Raw genomic sequence first — 16255 nt, 5'->3', positions numbered from 1 at the left:
AAGAAGAATGTCAAATACACCTCGGATGACTTAAGGGTGAGTAAATTATGGGCTAATTTTCATTTTTGGGTGAATTATCCCTTTAATAGTGTTTAATATTCAATTATGTTGGAATTATTAGAACAATTACAATGGGTTACCATTGTGGAGAAGAGTGGAGCATTTGCTTAGCGGACTAATACAAATAATGCCATAACGGCTTTGCTGAAGGAGCTTTTAATGCTTAGCACTTAAGATGCTAATGTATGCTTTTACTAGCTAAAAGTTTGTCAACTAGCTAGTTCAGTATTATAACTCAGTTAAAGAATATGAAATTGAAGTGGATGAATAAATATATGAAACTGAATGCCTGAATCATGTCAGGGAACCATATAAAATTACTTAATTGAGTCACTTAAAATGTATGTCCATGATGTTGAAGTTACATGAACGAATTATGTTTGTTTAACTTAACTGATTCATGTGGGACCGATGTACACAATTAAATCATGCAAATCCAACACACTTTTTTTTCCATAGCCATAGATTTGCCTGTCAATCTCTCAACAAAACTAATCTAAATTCAGTATTCAGACACCATCGTCCTATTAAAATAAATCATTCCTCCTTCAACACAAGACTGTGTATGAAAATATGTGGCAAGCAGTACGGTTTAATTCAGTCATTGGGGGTCTTGGCCAAGCGTCCCATGAGCGTATTCACAGGATATTTAATGGACTTGTACAGTTTGCACGGAAACAGTTCCAGGTTTTTCAGTTCATCCACACTGCCAAATGTTTAGAGCAGCCAAGAAAATATGGAAGAATTCTGAATTTACAGCTTTGATGTGTTTCCTGCCTGGTGTGACAGAGGAGAGAAATGTGTGTGTGTGAGACTCAAATGAACAAAAATGGGAGGAGAAAAGGAGAGAGAGAGTGAGAAAAGTTAAAGCCGACGAGGGATCATTGTGAGACCGGCTCAGTAAAGGATGAGGGAAGTAGGAGAAAGCTGCAGTCGCAGTTGATGCATTCAGTCGCTTTGCTTTTCGCCCTGTCAAAACAGCTTCTCAGAATCAGGTGTCATTTCTGCCTGCTGGAGAAACACACGCTATCAGGAGTCAACAGACATCTGCTGCTGCAACAGACACACACACACACACACACACATGCACGCTGCTGCAGAGATGAGCCCAAATGTGCATTTGCTTAGTTGTCAGACGTAACCCGGCTCTGGAATAGAAGAGCTCTGAACCAGGTAAGACAAACTATTTATACTGGTTTGAGCCTTCCTGCTTTGTTTTCACTTTTCAGACAGTTGTTTTTCAGAGTGTTTATTTCAGAGTAATACTAACATTTGAATGCATGAAACTTCATACGTGTAATTTGTTGGATATTTACTAACATTTTTATTACTATATGCTCAGGCAATATCATGTGTTTGGGGCAGGACTATCTGTTTGCCTGACCAATGGCAGACAGTGAAAAACAACAATCACTGAACACTTGGTTTCACATTTAAAGTGAACACAAAATTAAAATGGACCTTGTTTACTTTCTTAAAGAGTTAGTTCACCCAATAATGAAAATTCTGTCATTAATTACTCACGTTCCAAACCTGTAAGACTTTAGTTTATCTTTGGAAAACAAATGAAGATATTTTTGATGAAATCTGAGAGCTTTCTGTCCCTCCATTGACAGCTACGCAACTACCACTGATGCTTCAAAAAGTTCATAAAGAGATCGTAAATAATCCGAAATTGAGCGTTTAGTCCAAATTTTCTGAAGAGACTCGAATGCTTTATATGATGAACAGATTTAGTTTTTTTTTTCACATATAAAAATTAATCAACTCACACATCATATGTAGTAAACAGAAGCTCAAGCATGTTCGGTTGACGTGCGAGAACCAATGAGGTTCATTCTCGTGTTACGCAGCAGGTTTGAGCTTCCTCAAGAACCAATGAGGTTCATTCTCGTGTTACGCAGCACGTTTGAGCTTCCTCAAGAACCAATGAGGTTCATTCTTGTGTTACGCAGCACGTTTGAGCTTCCTCAAGAACCAATGAGGTTCATTCTTGTGTTACGCAGCACGTTTGAGATTCCTTAAGAACCAATGAGGTTCAGTCTCGTGTTACGCAGCACGTTTGAGCTTCCTCAAGAACCAATGAGGTTCATTCTCGTGTTACGCAGCACGTTTGAGCTTCCTCAAGAACCAATGAGGTTCATTCTCGTGTTACGCAGCACGTTTGAGCTTCCTCAAGAACCAATGAGGTTCATTCTCGTGTTACGCAGCACGTTTGAGATTCCTTAAGAACCAATGAGGTTCATTCTTGTGTTACGCAGCACGTTTGAGCTTCAGCAAGAACCAATGAGGTTCATTGTTGTGTTACACAGCACGTTTGAGCTTCCTCAAGAACCAATGAGGTTCATTCTCGTGTTACGCAGCACGTTTGAGCTTCCTCAAGAACCAATGAGGTTCATTCTTGTGTTACACAGCACGTTTGAGCTTCCTCAAGAACCAATGAGGTTCATTCTCGTGTTAAGCAGCACGTTTGAGCTTCAGCAAGAACCAATGAGGTTCATTCTTGTGTTACACAGCACGTTTGAGCTTCCTCAAGAACCAATGAGGTTCATTCTTGTGTTACACAGCACGTTTGAGCTTCAGCAAGAACCAATGAGGTTCATTCTCGTGTTAAGCAGCATGTTTGAGATTCCTCAAGAACCAATGAGGTTCATTCTCGTGTTAAGCAGCATGTTTGAGCTTCAGCAAGAACCAATGAGGTTCATTCTTGTGTGACACAGCACATTTGAGCTTCCTCAAGAACCAATGAGGTTCATTCTTGTGTTACGCAGCACGTTTGAGCTTCCGCAAGAACCAATGAGGTTCATTCTCGTGTTAAGCAGCATGTTTGAGCTTCAGCAAGAACCAATGAGGTTCATTCTTGTGTTACGAAGCATGTTTGAACTTCCTCAAGAACCAATGAGGTTCATTCTCGTGTTACGCAGCACATTTGAGCTTCCTCAAGAACCAATGAGGTTCATTCTTGTGTTACGAAGCATGTTTGAGCTTCAGCAAGAGCCAATGAGGTTCATTCTTGTGTTACGCAGCACGTTTGTCCTTCCTCAAGAACCAATAAGGTTCATTCTCGTGTTACAAAGCACGTTTGAGCTTCAGCAAGAACCAATGAGGTTCATTCTTGTGTTACAAAGCACGTTTGAACTTCCTCAAGAACCAATGAGGTTCATTCTCGTGTTACGCAGCACGTTTGAGCTTCAGCAAGAACCAATGAGGTTCATTCTCGTGTTACGCAGCACGTTTGAACTTCCTCAAGAACCAATGAGGTTCATTCTTGTGTTACGCAGCACGTTTGAGCTTCCTCAAGAGTCAATGAGGTTCATTCTCGTGTTACGAAGCATGTTTGAGCTTCAGCAAGAACCAATGAGGTTCATTCTCGTGTTACAAAGCATGTTTGTCCTTCCTCAAGAACCAATGAGGTTCATTCTCGTGTTACGAAGCATGTTTGAGCTTCAGCAAGAACCAATGAGGTTCATTCTTGTGTTACGCTGCACGTTTGTGCTTCCTCAAGAACCAATGAGGTTCATTCTCGTGTTACGCAGCACGTTTGTGCTTCCTCAAGAACCAATGAGGTTCATTCTCATGTTACAAAGCATGTTTGTCCTTCCTCAAGAACCAATGAGGTTCATTCTCGTGTTATGAAGCATGTTTGAGCTTCAGCAAGAACCAATGAGGTTCATTCTTGTGTTACGCAGCACGTTTGTGCTTCCTCAAGAACCAATGAGGTTCATTCTCGTGTTACGCAGCACGTTTGTGCTACTTCTAGAGCCAATGAGGTTCATTCTTGTGTTACTCAGCACGTTAGAGCTTCCTCAAGAACCAATGAGGTTCATTCTTGTTACGCAGCACGTTTGTGCTTCCTCAAGAGCCAATGAGGTTCATTCTTGTGTTACGCAGCACGTTTGAGCTTCCTCAAGAGCCAATGAGGATCATTCTTGTGTTACACACGTTTGTGCTTCCTCAAGAACCAATGAGGTTCATTCTCGTGTTAGGCAGCACGTTTGAGCTTCCTCAAGAGCCAATGAGGTTCATTCTTGTGTTACGCAGCACGTTTGTGCTTCCTCAAGAACCAATGAGGTTCATTCTTGTTACGCAGCACGTTTGTGCTTCCTCAAGAGCCAATGAGGTTCATTCTTGTGTTACGAAGCACGTTTGAGCTTCCTCAAGAACCAATGAGGTTCATTCTTGTGTTACGAAGCACGTTTGAGCTTCCTCAAGAACCAATGAGGTTCATTCTCGTTTTACGCAGCACGTTTGTGTTTCCTCAAGAACCAATGAGGTTCATTCTTGTGTTATGCAGAACATTTGTGCTTCCTCAAGAGCCAATGAGGTTCATTCTTGTGTTACGAAGCATGTTTGTCCTTCCTCAAGAACCAATGACGTTCATTCTTGTGTTACGAAGCACGTTTGAACTTCCTCAAGAACCAATGAGGTTCATTCTCGTGTTACGAAGCATGTTTGTCCTTCCTCAAGAACCAATGAGGTTCATTCTCGTGTTACGAAGCATGTTTGTCCTTCCTCAAGAACCAATGAGGTTCATTCTCGTGTTACGAAGCACGTTTGTGCTTTATCAAGAACCAATGAGGTTCATTATTGTGTTACCCAGCACGTTTGAATTTCCTCAAGAGCCAATGAGGTTCATTCTTGTGTTACGAAGCACGTTTGAATTTCCTCAAGAACCAATGAGGTTCATTCTTGTGTTACGAAGCACGTTTGAGCTTCCTCAAGAACCAATGAGGTTCATTCTTGTGTTACAAAGCATGTTTGTCCTTCCTCAAGAACCAATGACGTTCATTCTTGTGTTACGAAGCACGTTTGAATTTCCTCAAGAACCAATGAGGTTCATTCTTGTGTTACGAAGCACGTTTGAATTTCCTCAAGAGGCAATGAGGTTCATTCTTGTGTTACCAAGCACGTTTGAATTTCCTCAAGAACCAATGAGGTTCATTCTTGTGTTACGAAGCACGTTTGAGCTTCAGCAAGAACCAATGAGGTTCATTCTTGTGTTACGAAGTATGTTTGTCCTTCCTCAAGAACCAATGAGGTTCATTCTTGTGTTACGAAGCACGTTTGAGCTTCCTCAAGAACCAATGAGGTTCATTCTTGTGTTACGAAGCATGTTTGTCCTTCCTCAAGAACCAATGAGGTTCATTCTTGTGTTACGAAGCACGTTTGTGCTTTATCAAGAACCAATGAGGTTCATTCTTGTTTTACGAAGCACATTTGTCCTTCCTCAAGAGCCAATGAGGTTCATTCTTGTGTTACGAAGCACGTTTGAGCTTCCTCAAGAACCAATGAGGTTCATTCTTCTGTTACGAAGCATGTTTGTCCTTCCTCAAGAGCCAATGAGGTTCATTCTTGTGTTACGAAGCACGTTTGTCCTTCCTCAAGAGCCAATGAGATTTGTTATCACACGTCAAGCAGGTTCGGTAGAGCTTCTCTTTATGTACACTGAACAATGTTTATATGTAAATAAAAGCCTAAATTTAATCTGTTCATCATATAAAGCAATTTTGCCGCTTCAGAAAATTGGGACTAAACCGCTCAATTCATATGGATTATAGATTTACGATCTCTTTATTAACTTTTTGAAGCATCAAAGTGGTAGATGCGTAGACTGTCAATGGAGGGACAGAAAGCTCTCAGATTTCATCAAAAAGATCTTAATTTGTGTTCTGAAGATGAACGAAAGTTTGAAATGACATGAGGGTGAGTAATTAATGAGAATTGAGGGTGAACTATCCCTTTAAAGCATGTTATTACGAATAATTTATCGCTTTCAGTGTCATGTTATCAAAAGACACCTGGATCAAGGCTGTCAGAACCTCCCCTGCTGCCCTGTGTTTGTTTCGCTAAATTAACCCCAAACAGACGTCTGTGTGTATCCGCGGTCATCTGCAGCGTTTGGACAGGGATGAGGTTCACTGCACAGGTTGGCTGAAAGAAAAACGCCTCAGGCTAAAAACTGGTCGCTCTTTTCTCAGTCTGGGGTTGATGTTTATTTTTGCAGCTGCTGGCACGTGTTCTAGGAAAAAAGGCAAGTAATAGATCTCTAAGCTAGTGAGAGAGAGAGGAACAGGGATGTATTCAGGTGATTAACCTATTAAAAATAAACAATTAAAGGGATAGTTCACCCAAAATTGAAAATTCTGTCATCATTTACTCACCCTCAAATTGTTCCAAACCTTTATGAATTTCTTTGTTCTGCTGAACACAAAATATTTTGAAGAATGTCGGAAACCAAAATAGTTGGTGGACCCCATTGACTTATTTTGGGATCTATCATGGGATCTATCAACTGTTTAGTTCCCCATATTATTCAAAATATCTTCATTTGTGTTCAGCAGAATAAAGAAATTCATACAGGCGTGGAACAACTTGAGGGTGAATAAATGATTTTTGGGTGAACTGTGCCTTTAACAGACGTCAAAATATGCAGTAATATTGGGCATTGTTAACTTATGGACTAAAAAAAGTCAAATATCAATAGATACATGTTAAAATCTGTAGATTATGACTTACACCCCAGTCTGTAACAAATTAAACAAAGAGAAATTGAGTTTACACTAATGTACATTTGTACAAATTAACACCGCCTTCACGTGCGGGAATTTCTTACTTCCCACTTCTGAAGTCGCTTTCAAGTGCTTTGTTGTCAAAAAGAACAGGAATCAGGGAGGACGCCAGGTTTATTCTTGCCTATTTATTGGGAGAATCTTATTAAATATAATTAAAACCAAAATGAGATTTAGCATCTCATTCACTGACAACCTTATAAACATTAACTGTGCTTACACACAGAGAAAAAGTGTCAAAATTGTACCTTTAGGTGTACCTCTTTTGTTTTTTTTTACCACAAAAAGGTTCATAGTACTACCTTAAGGTATGTATTTGTACTCTAAGGTACTAATATGCACCTTTTAAGAGTAAAAAGGTACAAAGATGTCTTTTTCAAAGGTACTGCTACTGCCCCAGCGACAAGCTTTTGTACCCCTAAAGGTAAAATGTTGACACCCGTTTTCCTGTGCATCTCAAAAATAAGCTTGCTGACAATTCTGGAATTTTGGTCAAATACAGGCTATTTTAGCTGTGTATAAAACATATGCTTCAAATGATTATTCATATATGTAATATGCACTACTGTAATGACAATACAAGGCGATTGGACGTACACTCAAAAAAATGCTGTTGGGTTGGGTTGAAAATGGACTAACTCAGCAATTGGGTTGTTTTAACCCAGTGGTTGGGTTAAATGTTTGCTTAAAACAACCCAATCGCTGGGTTAAAACAACCCAATTGATGGGTTAGTCCATTTTAAGTGTAGCTGTTGTGTTTATGGCCCGCCCAACTCTGGAACTCGGGTATTGTAATGATCCATGAACTTCCCAATACGACTTGAGAGGGCGTTCGTGTCCAATTTTTTTTAACTACACTCTAAAAAAATGCTGGGTTAAAAATAACCCAAGTTGGGTTGAAAATGGACTAACCCAGCGATTGGGTGGTTTTAACCCAGCAATTGGGTTGTTTTAAGCAAACATTTAACCCAACCGCTGGGTTAAAACAACCCAATTGCTGGGTTAGTCCATATTCAACCCAACTTGGGTTATTTTTAACCCAGCATTTTTTAGAGTGTAGGAAAGCATGTGAAGGCAGCATAAGTCTTATATTAACACATAATGTCTAATGGCAATACTTTCAAAACATTGTGTATTTGAACAATTATTTTGGTTCAATTGTAAGTGCATTACTGTAAATACGATGCTGATGAGGATAGGGCTTAACCTGCATTTAACCTGCAACGCTGCTTTAAAGGCAAATCTTCTTTAAAGGCAATGAAAGAGACTACAAGCGCTTCCAAGAAGACAAATGATGTTTAATGGAGCTCTTTGTCATGCTTTAATACAAACCAGCGGTTGTGGAAAAAAACCCTCAGACAGGTTCCACTGCCCTCGAAGAATGAGTTCACAGAGAGGCTCCTCACGACTTTCAATTTACACTCCTTCACAGTCCAGTTTAGCTCATCCCTTCATTCTCCTGACATCCCCACCTCTCTCTCTCTCTCCCTGATCGCCCTTTGTGGGAATCTGAAAATCAATTCCCTGTTACAAGACTGCACCCAAAAACCGTAGAGCAGATTTCAAAATGCTGATTCTCCCTTTTTCTTTCTCTTTTGTTTCTTACGCTTGTCTCACTTTGTTGGCTTTGTTTCCATTTGAATGAAACAACACCCTTTGAAGGCATCTGGGAATCTAGAATTCCAATTAAAAACACCAGTTGCTTCATGGAAAGGCAAATAAGTCGACGTGGCCGTGTTACAGGATTGTCATGTTACATTAAGAAACTTGTCCAAGATTTGAAGACATGCCGTGCTGATATTATATAGGTCTGTAATTGGTCAACCTAAATATGCAAATAAGGCTAAAACAGGTTCCATCTTTCCATTTTAGGGATTATAATATGAGATACGAGCATTCATGGATTAGCTATTGAGCACAATACTGAACAATTATGGAATATTTACATTGCTATGACAAAGGCATTGCTATTTGGCATGTGTGTCAAACAAGTATTGCACTGGCAGACACAATGAACAAGAATATAACTTTCTGCAGTTGATTAGTTGTGTCTGGAAGAACGTGCGCTCTCAGAACAGTCATAACTGATTCTTCAACATCTGTGTGAGTTGGTGGGGCTTTCCCAAGATGTGATGTTGTCTTCGCTTTTGCTTGTGAGAATTGAACACACCCGTTTAATCTAATTTAAACCCTTGCCATAAACATTCTAACTCACCAAATGCTTGATAAATCAATTGCTTTCCTGTTCAGGAAATACATGCAAGGATTCCCATTTCATTACGGTACAACACTCTTCCATCCTGTTTATATATGACCATGTGTGTATATGCAATCGTGTCTCACACTATCTACACCCATGCACATAGAGGACATCTCCAAAAGTCAACTGGTCCGCTTCAGATAGCACATGCCCGGGCACTCGGTTACTATCTGTCGAAAACCTTTATCATTGGCTCACCAGCTCAATCCGGAACTGGTGGAAAGGGTTAGTTCACCAAAATAAAATGTAATTTATGAATACAGAATACAATTTATGAATTTTAAGAGGCTACAGGGTGGACTGAATGATCCTACACTCTAAAAAAACCAACAACACTGCGTTAAAAACAACTCAATTTGGGTTGTTTTTAACCCAAGGGCTGGGTAATAGGACAGAACACATGTTGGGTTAATGTTACCCAGCAAAATAGGGTTGTTTATTAAACCCAGCATTATTAGTTGATTAATTTTTACTATAATAATGGTTTATTTTTTACTATTTAACTTAGATCCTCTAAACTCCACACAACCACTGTTTGCATGATAATTCCTTTATTTTCTATCATATACAGTATAGCATGTTTTATATAATTTTTAATGCATATTGCTTAAAGGGTTAGTTCACCCAAAAATGAAAATTCTGTCATTAATTACTCACCCTCATGTCGTTGGACACCCGTAAGACCTCCGTTCATATTCGGAACACAAATGAAGATATTTTAGTTGAAAGCTGATGGCTGAGAAAGGCTTCACACAGGCCTCCATTGGCATTCAGTACATTGACACTTCCAAGATCCATGAAAGGCACTTAAAACGTCGTTACAAAGTCTATCTCACCACAGTGGCTCTACAATAATCATACAATGCGACGACAATAGTTTTTGTGCGCAAAAAAAAATCAAAATAACACCTTTATCCAACTTGTTCTCGACTTCCGTGTGTGCCTCCACGACGCATGCGCGAGAATATGACGCAGATCCGGCGTTCGGACATATGACCCAGAAGCGATTTGTTTACGAGCAGAGGAAGACGCGCGTGTCTAAGCTGTTGGATTCTACATTGATCGTGCTTTAGGTCTCGGCGTAGTGCTCAAAATGGGGCTTAAGTGTGTATTTCATCGATTCACGAACACCGGCGCTACGTCATATTCTCGCGCATGCGTCGTGGAGGCACACACGGAAGTCGAGAACAAGTTGGATAAAGGTGTTATTTAGATTTTTTTTTGCGCACAAAAACTATTGTCGTCGCATTGTATGATTATTGTAGAGCCACTGTGGTGAGATGGACTTTGTAACGACGTTTTAAGTGCCTTTCATGGATCTTGGAAGTGTCAATGTACTGAATGCCAATGGAGGCCTGTGTGAAGCCTTTCTCAGCCATCAGCTTTCAACTAAAATATCTTCATTTGTGTTCCGAATATGAACGGAGGTCTTACGGGTGTCCAACGACATGAGGGTGAGTAATTAATGACAGAATTTTCATTTTTGGGTGAACTAACCCTTTAAGCTCGTTTAACAAATATTCAAAGGAAAAATTTAACATTTAGAAGTAATTCAAGTGTAATCGAGCAGTCTCTGGATCTCATGCTTGTGTCGTGTTCAGCGCGCGGGGGGGGGGGGGGGGGGGGGTTCTAACTTCAGACCCCAAATATGTTGTGACCGACTTCATAACCTGTCCATAAATAATCTGTGTACAGTGTACAGAACATCCTATGTATTTATAATCTGTATCTTCTGTATTTATATTCAATATTTTTTTATAAAATCGTAACATTTCATGCAAGGCATCATCCCGAAAATACAGACGCGACACTCACATCGCACCCCTGAGTGTTGCTCTTGCTTTGCATAACATTATATGATATACGGCACAATAACGAATTTATAGATAAAATAAATGTACACATACATGTATTTTACCGAAGACATGCAGCAATTTAACGGAGCTGCACTGCTCTCTCCTGAAGAGGTCACAAAAAGCCTGTAAATAACTCAACCCCTGGGTTGTTACGTCTGACCCAGGATCTGGGTAACACAAAAACTACCCAAACACGGGGTTGTTACGTCTGACCCAGGATCTGGGTAACACAAAAACTACCCAAACACGGGGTTGTTACGTCTGACCCAGGATCTGTGTAACACAAAAACTACCCAAACACTGGGTTGATACATCTGACCCAGGATCTGTGCAACACAAAACTACCCAAACACTGGGTTGTTACATCTGACCCAGGATCTGTGTAACACAAAAACTACCCAAACACTGGGTTGTTACATCTGACCCAGGATCTGTGTAACACAAAAACTACCCAAACACTGGGTTATTACATCTGACCCAGGATCTGTGTAACACAAAAACTACCCAAACACTGGGTTGTTACATCTGACCCAGGATCTGTGTAACACAAAAACTACCCAAACACTGGGTTATTACATCTGACCCAGGATCTGTGTAACACAAAAACTACCCAAACACTGGGTTATTACATCTGACCCAGGATCTGTGTAACACAAAAACTACCCAAACACGGGGTTGTTACGTCTGACCCAGGATCCGTGTAACACAAAAACTACCCAAACACTGGGTTGTTACGTCTGACCCAGGATCTGTGTAACACAAAAACTACCCAAACACTGGGTTGTTACGTCTGACCCAGGATCTGTGTCACACAAAAACTACCCAAACACTGGGTTGTTACGTCTGACCCAGGATCTGTGTAACACAAAAACTACCCAAACACTGGGTTGTTACATCTGACCCAGGATCTGTGTAACACAAAAACTACCCAAACACTGGGTTTTTACGTCTGACCCAGGATCTGTGTAACACAAAAACTACCCAAACACTGGGTTGTTACATCTGACCCAGGATCTGTGTAACACAAAAACTACCCAAACACTGGGTTGTTACGTCTGACCCAGGATCTGTGTAACACAAAAACTACCCAAACACTGGGTTGTTACATCTGACCCAGGATCTGTGTAACACAAAAACTACCCAAACTCTGGGTTGTTACATCTGACCCAGGATCTGGGTAACACAAAAACTACCCAAACACTGGGTTGATACGTCTGACCCAGGATCTGGGTAACACAAAAACTACCCAAACACTGGGTTGTTACGTCTGACCCAGGATCTGTGTAACACAAAAACTACCCAAACACTGGGTTGTTACGTCTGACCCAGGATCTGTGTAACACAAAAACTACCCAAACACTGGGTTGTTACATTTGACCCAGGATCTGTGTAACACAAAAACTACCCAAACACTGGGTTGTTACGTCTGACCCAGGATCTGTGTAACACAAAAACTACCCAAACACTGGGTTGTTACGTCTGACCCAGGATCTGTGTAACACAAAAACTACCCAAACACTGGGTTGTTACGTCTGACCCAGGATCTGTGTAACACAAAAACTACCCAAACACTGGGTTGTTACGTCTGACCCAGGATCTGGGTAACACAAAAACTACCCAAACACTGGGTTGTTACGTCTGACCCAGGATCTGTGTAACACAAAAACTACCCAAACACTGGGTTTTTACGTCTGACCCAGGATCTGTGTAACACAAAAACTACCCAAACACTGGGTTGTTACGTCTGACCCAGGATCTGGGTAACACAAAAACTACCCAAACACTGAAAAAAGAACCCCCCCAAAAAATTATCCAAAGGGCTCAACCCAGGATTTGGGTAGAAAAAAATAACCCAAGATTTTTTAGTGTAGACATTGAAAAAGGGCATATTTCAGTCTGTACATTGCCATATGGCATCAGGGGGTGAGTCGTTTTCATATCGGTTACATACATTAATGCCAAGCAGGAGAGCTGGAAGCGGAGATGTTTTTCTTCGATCAGATAAGAAATGCAATTTCCATATATTTATATTCCCTACAAAAGGACTGGAATGTGAGCAGATTACATTGTTAAAAGGTGTGGCATGGGTACGCACAGAAAGAGAAAGCGTATGTGCGAGAGCAGCGAGACCAACAGTGTTTTCATAACATCCACTCATTGACTTCAGTGGTGGTACACCCTGCTGAGATACCCACATATCCAATACGCTCTCATCCCCAATGAACTCACTCTTTTTTCACTCCATTTCTGCAACGCTTTATTCGTTTACACAAGAAAAACAAAGGGAGAGAAGTGCAGGAAGTGCAGAAAAAGGAGGGATTTGCACATCAAACATGCAGCCAGAAGTACAATCGCTCTGGTGGAAGAGCTCAAAGTGAGGTGGACCCAGGTGGACCCAAGCCAGAGCGGAAAGCCCCACTTTGTAAAAACACACCGTCAAAAGTAGTTCCATCCGCAAGAACGAAGGGCTACTAATTGTGAGGACTGTCAGAGAGGGCATATCATAATATCAAGAGCTGAGAAGGTTCAGAAGTTCTTCAAAACCTTAGGTTAGGTTTGGCAAAGCTCTGTACAAAACTACACACTTTCAAAATCGATGTCTACCTGACACCATTCAGACACGTTACTCTGAGTCATGTGTGTATTTCACCAATAAACACAAGACAATAACACATTGCTCAGAGCAATCATTATGAAACGTGACATGCAATTGTCTTGAAAGTTCTTATAAACCTGCTGATATAATTAGCTTAAGTTTAAGGTGATCTCACAGTCTGGCCAAGCTGGTGTTTAGTTTCCTGAAAGGTACTCAAAATCCCTCTAAAACCAGTCGATAGCCTGGCTTGACCAGGTTAGGAGAGCACCAAACTAGCTTAGGCAGGTTTTTAAAAAAAAATCAGCAGGGAAAATCGGTGGTTTGACTATTAGTGCTATCAATGTGCTAAAACATCTTCCTTCACTAAATTAATAAGGCTAAAAACAAAAACTAAATGGAGATGATCTAGTTGACCTCACTAATTGTTGAAGGTCTTTATTGCAGTATTGCTTACACTTAAAGGGGCTATATGCGTTTTTCTGAAATTTAAACTCGCGACTGACACCTGTGGCCAAAAAACAGAACTGCTCTTATTTTCTGCTCGCTCTCGCAGCGGTGGTGACGTCACATCCGCAGACAGCGCGGGAAAAAACGACCCACCAGAAAATAGGAAAAATAGGATACAGGCTTATAGGTGCACCCACTGTGAGCGGACAAGGTGTCAGTATGCTCATCAGGAGATGTTTGAGTCATAAATGGTAAAATAAAAAGGCTATTGTTACGTTTATTTTGGGGAAAAAGTTGCATATAGCCCCTTTAAAGGACAACTTCGGTGAAAAATGAACATAGGGGTAATTAACACATGGTTACTGAGTAGATCGTTCTCTGGGATGCGTTTTCATGAAAATCGAATGTAAAGAGTTTTATCTCTAAAAACAGATTCGCTTATAACGCTAGTATATGGGGCATAGAATAAGTCAAATTAAATCGCTAGTTAATACCACTAATAGAGCTGCAACTAACGATTATTTTTTCTGTCGACTAATCTAACGATTATTTTTCGATTAGTCGACTAATCTAACGATTATTTTTCCGGATTCATTTTATGATTCTTTTTTTACTGATTATTGTATTTCAAAGAGGGTAGTGAATTTGTATATTATTTTAACATGAAATCAATGAATGATGACAATATTAATTGTATTTCAGGAAGGGTAGTGTACATAGTATGCCATTTTATAATGAAATATATGGACACAAGAAGCATTTTAAACATAATGTATAATGATACTATTCATCATAAAATGTATACAGAGTAGGCCTAATTAGGAAAAGTTGTTTACTATAGTAGTTGAGTATGATTTACTTATTGATTTGTGTCAATAGTAAACGAAAATGCACTTGTATTTATCAGCAAAAGGTTCATATACAGGAGCTTTCATCATAGTTTTAATGTATAACTAGTCGTCTATTTTGAAGATATACATGTGCATAAACAACGACTAAAGCTGCCAGAAGATTTTGCCCAAATTTCAAAGACATATTTAAATGATTAAAGCTAGAGGCATATAAATAAAGTTTGTCTCCCAAAATAAAAAAAATCAGCTCTGAACCGCCTATGCAAATCATTTGTTTAGAATCTCACTGTGTTATGGTTCTACGTCACTAGAAAAGACATTTGCATAACGATGTTGTACATCGTCCGCCCGCGAATTTGACACGCCCACAAACAAGTCATTTTCCTGATGACCGCTTCTCGAATCTCAGACTTTAACGCGGGATTCACAAAACACTTGCTTGTGAAAGATGGGTCAGTACCAGTTTACTTAGACCAGCTCCTCAGAATCATAACCTGTAAGTATGAATAATTATTGATGTATATTTCTACTGGGTGTTCAAAATATGTAGTTTTGTGTTTTATATTGTGTTTCTGGCTAACCGGCGAACTCACGTCTTACTGAAATACTTCTGCTCATCATCTGTGGGCCGCTATTACCTCAAACTGTGTCTATTAATGCAGATTCTTGCTAATGTGTCGTTCTTACTACTTTGAGTAAAGATAAAGGATGGAATTTTTCCATTTTTAGAATTTTTTCCCACCGATCCGAACCCTAGGTTTGCGCTACGCTGGTCGACGTAATGATGCCGCCGTTGATTACGGAAAAGTGTTTACTAGTGTTTACCTCGCAAGCAGGGACTTTCAGAGGGGGAAATATTTACCCAGAATTAGGCATGTGCCGGTATCAAATTTTCATATTGCGATTAATTGCTGAAGCTTTTATCACGGTGTACAGTATTATCACGATATTGAAATAAGTTGCAAAAAAGTGTTTTCATACTATAAACAGGTTTAATAACTTTCTTATAACAAAAGAACCAAACATTTGAATACAATAAAGCAATACACAAAAATGTATAAAGTAAACAAATATTTAAAACAGATTAAGTGCAAAAGAATAGGTAAACAATAGGTTACACTTTACAATAATGTCTCACCAGTTAATGCATTAACATTAACAAAGAATGAATAGCTACATTTTTACAGAAGTTATTATTCTTTGATAATGTTAGTTTAAAAAAGAGATTGTTAGTTAGTGTAAGCTCAGATCCATTAAATAATACAGTTACAACTTTTGATTTTAATAATGTGTTATTATTTTGCTGAAATGTACATTTAACTAAGATTAATACATGCTTTAGAAGTATTTTTCATTGGCAGTTTGTTAATGAATGAACTAATGTTAAATAATAGAGCCTTATTGTAAAGTGTGTGATTGAACAACAGTCAGAACATATTCAAACAATATCTAGGGCATGTAATTTAGTCCAGATTAAAATATAAAATGTTTAAGTTTGAAAATGAATAGCCTTAAGTCTTTAAGTATTAAGTATTAGGTTATGTGATGACGAGCACTGTATCGCTTTGTTTACGAGGGTTACCGGGGAAACGGCTGCATTTCTGCTGTTCCGTCAG

General features: G+C 39.6%; 1 protein-coding gene across 4 annotated transcripts in view; it reads left to right on the top strand.

Moving 5' to 3' along the window:
* Positions 1-946: 946 nt before the first annotated feature.
* Positions 947-16255, top strand: part of ripor3 (RIPOR family member 3) — a 72749-nt gene continuing 57440 nt past the window's right edge. For 2 of the 4 annotated variants that reach the window (XR_013818290.1, XM_079840618.1), the window contains exon 1: positions 947-1233. The gene's annotated coding sequence lies outside the window, so the exon portion shown is untranslated. The remainder of the gene's footprint in view (positions 1234-16255) is intronic. The other 2 variants (XR_013818291.1, XM_079840619.1) reach the window with 1 other exon arrangement.

The sequence above is a fragment of the Gobio gobio genome, assembly GCF_949357685.1.
Source record: "Gobio gobio genome assembly, chromosome: 17".
Classification (NCBI taxonomy): domain Eukaryota; kingdom Metazoa; phylum Chordata; class Actinopteri; order Cypriniformes; family Gobionidae; genus Gobio; species Gobio gobio.
This window is presented reverse-complemented; position numbering and strand designations above follow the sequence as displayed.